Source organism: Vicia villosa, linkage group LG3 (assembly GCF_029867415.1).
Source record: "Vicia villosa cultivar HV-30 ecotype Madison, WI linkage group LG3, Vvil1.0, whole genome shotgun sequence".
NCBI lineage: Eukaryota > Viridiplantae > Streptophyta > Magnoliopsida > Fabales > Fabaceae > Vicia > Vicia villosa.
In genome coordinates, this window is record NC_081182.1 from 98,605,215 (window position 1) to 98,612,187 (window position 6,973).

Consider the following 6,973-nt stretch of genomic DNA (forward strand, 5'->3'; position numbering starts at 1 on the left):
TTAGAAGTTATATCATGTACTAGGGAAATTTCCGGAAATGAATTTCCAGAATCATCATATCCTAATCATATGGAAATTCATTTCCAAAACCACCCAACTCATAATAATTTTCTGAAACAGTCAGAAATAGAATCAGTTTTAGAATGGAAGATGGAGAAATATTTTTGGAAACTTAACCATATATTGAAATATTTAAAAATGTATATATTTGATATCATTAATATTAAGACAAAATTTACATACAAAACATGTCTAACCATATAAATACATTGTGGAATAAAAATTAAGAATAAAGATTGTTGTCTTTGAATATGTGTTCCAACACTGTAATACTGCCACCAAATGATGTATGTATTTCATTATGCTGATTTTGGATCATTTGATTCACAGAGTCTCAATCTCTACACAAATTACTCTTACTATTTCCCTACCAATTCTTCCGTGTAGCATAGGCCGACTCAACTCGGTTAGATTCACAAGGAATCTTTGCGAGCAAACAAAAAAACAAAAAACAGTCAGTTTCCCTGTTTTCTTTCAATTCTCTCTCTCCTATGACAAAGGAGAAACTTTCCCAGTAACCAAATAGCAAACAACCCAAAGCATAAACATAAACAGTAAAGGGCTCGCGTAGAGTACTACGGATACTTAGGGTTCTAATACCTTCCCTAACAGGCCCTTAGATCTCTACTAGGTGATATCCCCACACATATACACTCAGGGTTTATTTATATTGTTTTACCCTTCCTTCGTTTAGGATAAATTAAAAGTTCTACTGTATCGCAAAAAGGGTGGTAGCACCAAAAAGCGCGCAACACATCCGAACTTAATGTCATCCGTAATGATCTTAACTTTCTCAAACAAAAAAACCTTATCAAAATGAGGATGAAAAAGAGGAAGAGTATGAAGGGGATGAGGAAAATAAAGATATGGAAGAAAGTGAATAAATATATTTATGTCTCATTTGTTTATGCTTTCTTTCAATATTTTGGCTATGTTTAATTTTATGCTTATGCTCTGTAAGACAAAGTTATTTCCGTGTAGTTTTTGTTATTTGGTTGTGTAAGACTTTATGTTATGTCGTCAAGTTTTATGTTGAGGTTAATCATTATGATATGTGTAATACTGTGAACTGACTTTATCGAAAATGTGCGGATAGCAAGAGTTGCCACCGACTTTTATTTTATCCAAACATAAGAAAGGCTAAAAGAACAGAAAAAAACCTTTAAAAGAAATTTTGAGTTCGGGGGGTAATTTATGCAAAGGGAAGGTGTAAGGCACCCTTTGCATCCATGGTTTTCCATGGGCCCTTAATTGCTTTTCTCTTTGAAACCAAAAATTTAGAAATGTAGAAGAAGAGAAACAAGGACTTTAGCTCGTAAATGAGCGTAGCCTTATTGAAGTTTTTTAGAAAAAAGGGTAGAAAAAGAAATTTAAACCAGAGCAAAGCAATTAGGGGCAAATTACCTGGTTAGATGAAAAATGTTCTTTTAGCCTTTCAGGGCTATCCATACCATAGGAGGGTAAGGAAATCCTTTGATTTGGAGGTTGAAGGGTCGTCGAATTATCGTTCGCCATAAGACTGTCCCATGCCATAGAGAGGCAGGTAGTCTAAGGGAAGGATCAGAATAGCCATCTTCATTAGGAAACCAGAGGATACCTCAGCACTTCGTAGGCAACTTCGAGGGACGAGGTCATTTTTGGCGAATCGAAGGCAGCATCATTAGGGACTTATGACCTTTGAATGAATCGAGGCAACATGGCTGAGGTATCCTCGCATTCGAGGGACTTGGCTATTCTGCATTAAAACACAAGGCAACAGGCAACAGGCAACAAGCAACAAGCAACAAGAAGGGTACCATAAAAGGTGCGTGGGTGCAACAATCACGTGATTAATTCAGAAATTATCTTATAATTAGTTATTCTAAATTTAATTCAAGGTTACCACTCCCTAAGGTTACTAACCACACAATAATATAATGACAGGTTAAGTGCCTTCAAGGCCAAAAAATACACCAGGAAGCAGTTACAAAAATATTATGGGAATGGGGAAAAAGAAACCAGGGGACCACCAGTGCAATAGGTATGACATAAATAATAATTAAAATAGAAAAATAAATGAGGTTAGGTTTTAGGGTTACCGACTGATCGCTTTGACAGTTGGTCAACCCTGAAAATTAGGAAAAAGAAAACAAATACAAAGGGGTGAGTGCGTTATCAATTCATTGACAGTTAAAGCTAACCCTAATTTGATAAAAAAAAAGGCAAAAGCAAATTAAAAATAAAATATAGAATAGGACTTAGCTTTTGATCTGATATGGTTCGTAGTCGGGGGTAGCCTCGAGGTTAACCCTGAGAAATTGGCAAAGACAGACAGAAGAGGAAGTGAGTGCAAAAAGAGTCCATTGAATTTCAAGGTTAACCCTAATAATATTTTTATAAGGCGAACAAATATTTAAATCAAATGATAAAGTCGGGACTTAGCTTCGTAATAGGCGTGGCGCGTAGTCGGAAGATGCCTGATAATGATCCTGAAAAGAAATGCACAAAGAAAATATTTTTAGTGTATGGCTAATTCTCGCAAATCCTGAATCAGGCGTAAATTAAATAAAAAATTAGATTTAATTAATTATTGGTTTTTAACCTAATTAATTAAATCGGTCAAAATAACATTTGGATTTTTTAAAATGTCAAGATTTATTTTTAATCAATTAATCAAAATTAATTAGCTAATTAAAACAATTTAGACAAATTAAACTATTTTAAAGCAATTTAAAATAAAATCGAATAATCGATGATCGATGATCGAAAATAAATAAAAAAAAAATATTAAGATAAAAATTTTTTTTAGAGTTTTCTTAAAAAAAGAAAGAAAATTTTTTTATATAAAATATATATATATAAATAATATTTCAATAAATAAAAAAAGGTTTTATGTAATTAAAAAGAAATTTTTTTGGAAAAAACTTAGCTCTGATCCAGTGCTGCAGGCGTGTGTGGTCCATCATGCACTTGCGTGATCTGGCGCGTTGGATCTGCTTTGGTGAGGATCTGATGGCTTTGTGGGTGATGGTACACGAGAAGATGGTACGTCTTAATGCACTGGAACCAAAGCTGTGGAAAGAGAACGCGCGCGCCAAAAACGTTTCAAACCGGCCAATCGTAAGATGACACGAGGTCATCTTCTTCAACCAAAATCCTGCAACTAGGTTTTTACAGCGTTCTTCTCAAGGAGCGCTATAAAAACATGGATCTTTCACACCTGCAAAATAGCGAATAGACCCAAACCAACATAGAAATTTTTCGCGAGTATGTAAAACGAACCGTCCAAACCTTGCGAAGATGACCATGGCCTTAATTAGCCCTAATTTCACCTGTATCAAAAAGCCCTAAACAGAACCAGGAAACCCTAGCAATGGTGGATGGCTCATATGGTCACGCAAATGCAATTAAACCACCAGAATCACATAAAACATCATGCTAAACATAAATATGCAATCCAAAAACATGTATGATGCGTGAAACGATGTAATTGAAAGAGTTTAAAATCGGACAAACCGTAGGCCCTTGCGCAGTGTTTTTGATGCTCTAGTGTTCAAAAACGATTGGAAATCACTCAATGACGGTCCAGGAACGTGTTTGGATTGATCAAATGCCTTGAATTGGCTTGTAACACAAATTTGAAGTTTGAGTTTTTTGGTGAATTCTTGAATTCGAGTTCAGGTCCTCTTGTGCAGAATTTTTGTAACCCTTGTGATCTGAGTTGCTTGTGTACTTATAGAGGATGAATTAGGGTTACTCATCTTGGAGAAAATCCATTTGAATCTTTGATTGGCAATTTTGGAAAATATGATTGAAATATGTTTCCAAATCCAATATTTTCCAACCAATTGGCTCTTGCACGAATTTGATATTAATTAAGACACATTTTGATAATTGATTCTGATTAAAATCAAAGCCAAATCAAATTTTCTTGTATTTTTTCAATTATATAATTTATATTGTATTTTTCATGAATTAAATTCAATAAAAAATCAAATATTAATCAATAAATCGTGGCAAATGAATTTGGGGCCTTGGATATCATAAAGATGAAGATTGGGCCAAGAAACATTGGGTCCCTTTGCAAAAAGATTCATTTGGAGTATATTATTTCACATATTTCTTCTTAAAATTATCCATCTTTGACAAGGCATATCTCCCTCAATTTTAAAGGTATGGAAGAGTTCTAGGACTTTTTAGAAACCTTGAAGAGTCCTCTAACCAGTGTTTTTGGTCTCATGTCAAAATAATTTTCCATGCTCCTTGTGTGTTCTTTTGAAAAAGATGACTTTTTGTTGACTTTTGAAAAGGACCTATAATGATTTGGTCCATATCTCTCAAATGAAGCATTTTTGGACTAGGCATGTGAGAGACAAAATTGTATAGAATTCAATTTCATTCAAAATGAGCTTTGGATGGAAGATTTATGATGTTCCATGTGGGAGTTATGGCTGGTCAAAGTTCAGTTGACTTTCTCCTATGAAAATCCTAATTTAGAAACTTTTGGAATTGTTGATTTCTGATCTTTCCTTGATGAACCATGATCAATTCTTGATCAAATTATGAATGATACTCCAAAATAAGGATATTGACAAAAAATCAGGAGTTTTGATTGTACTTTGACCACAGTTGACTCTTAGGTCAAATCAGTCGACTGTTGACTTTTTGAGCAATTAAGTGATCAACTCTTTGAATTGAGACCTGAATTTTGTCATGGAAGTAGTTTGGAATATCACAAACCATATGAGATTCCTTGGAGCTTTTGATCCATTGATTTTCTTCAAAGAAATCAAAACCCTAAATCCTTGAGCCATTGTTTGGTATGAGCTTGGATAGGAGAATGAGATGGGCAAATTTTGGGGTATGACAATATGGTTACTTTATGCTTTATGTGTTACATTATACCTGTTATTATGCTTCATGTTTCAATCTTAAAACTTTTCCCATTCTTTTTGCTAATGACAAAGGGGGAGAAGTTGTTATGTTATTATAGTATTGCTTTCTCTAACAAAATATGCAGCAAAACATTGAATACTCTCATAACGTGGATGCATGGATCAAGGGGGGGAGAAATCATTGCTTAATGGAACATTGATCATAAAGCTTTAAGTGTTTATCATCATCAAACACTACAAAAAAACACGCTAAATTGTGGCAATTATTTCGAGGCGGTTTTAAAAAACCCTTCAAATTAGGATAAAAAGGGACATTTCCTATTTAATGGGAAAAATTTAAACTATTCAAGGGAGGTTTAAAACCCCCTTAATTAGATAAAACTTCGCACCCTTTTCTAATCTTTGTGATGTTATTTTAATTGATTTATTAAATATTATTGGTGCCTGATTATATGTATTTATATATGAAATTAATAGTAATAAATAAGAATTAGAGTAGTCATCAAAGGGTTTTCAATTCACGTTAAAGCTCTAGACCTATCTATGCTTCACAAGAGACACATCCCCCACTGCACTTCCAGCCCACCGATGTTGGTTTTTCATCGCTGTTTATTGCTCATAACAGTTGTCCTCTACTCTCCAATCGTCTTTCTCGTTAAGGTTAGCTTCTCCTTCTTTATATATTCTTTATTAGATATTTATGGTTTCCCTCAATCTTAAAACGCCTTCTTCTCAAACCCTCATTCTAATTCGATCTTATCTCTCCCTCATTCAGATTTAAGTGAGAAAGAGATTTGACATTTGATTTAGGATTTTAGAGTTCAATAATTACGTGAAATTAATATTATATTTATATGTAGTTTTGGTTTTAATTGTGTTTAATTTGAAATAATATATTATAGAATCAAGAACAAGCAATTTAATTGAATTTTAATTTAGTTTAGAGTTAAAGCACATGTAGTATTTTTATTCTACTGCTCCCGTTTTATTATTTCTTTGTTTTGATAATTATGTCTATTTTTTCGTTATATTTTTGTAGAGGGTGAAGTGTATACCAACTAGGCTTAGAAGAAGGAGGCATTACTGAAGAAGGAGGCAGTACATCCATTGTGAAACTAAGTTAGAAGATAAAAATACAAGTGTAAGTCCCCTGCCAAACTCATCATTTATCGGGGACTCCTTCAATAGATGCGTAATCCTCTCTCTCTCTCTCTCCTATGAAATTCAGGTTGTCTAAATATTTTTGTGGCATCTCATGGATTTGGAGTTATAAATTTGGAAGTTTTGTGGGATCTCATGAATTTCCATGTATTAAAGTAGCAAGTGGCAGATGCAAAAATATGGAGAATTATAAAGTAATTTACTTTTTACCCCTGCTGCCTTTCAATTCTAGCTAGTAATGGTCCTTAATCTTTTAATTGCCTCATGATTAATTTGAGTAATTAATTTGGTGCATTAGAATCGCTGATTAGAAGATTTAATGCAAAAGTCTACTTTTCCAAGTCCTCCAATGGCTAATCAGTCCACAGGGGGATCCTTGTCTTTTATTGTAGCCTTACAATTGTTAGCAGTTCCCTGGTTCCAAGTTGTCTAACCTGATCGTTCCAAGCACAAACAATCTTTTCTTTCACTAGTCAAGAATTGTACTTTCAACCTTTTTCAACAAATCTGAATATTTCTCACATACCTTCTTGAAATGTATAACAACATCGGCATATAACTCTTTCGTAGAAGAATTTATTATAACATTCCATGCATCCATTATTCTTTCCACTATCACGCAAGCTTAGACAATTATTCTATCTTCTCCCTTAATTTGATTGGTTCATATTGCAGGTTTAACTCGAATTTGCATATTCTTTGTGATGTGATACCTACAAATTAATGTGTATGAAGTAGGAAACACCTTTTCGGCATCGTGGTTAGTGACAATGATTTTCAATGTGTCTTCTTTTTCCTTAAACATTGTCTGACACACTTCTAAATCCCAGGTAAGGTTTTCCTCTTTTTCATTCTCTAGAAATACAAACTCGATAGAA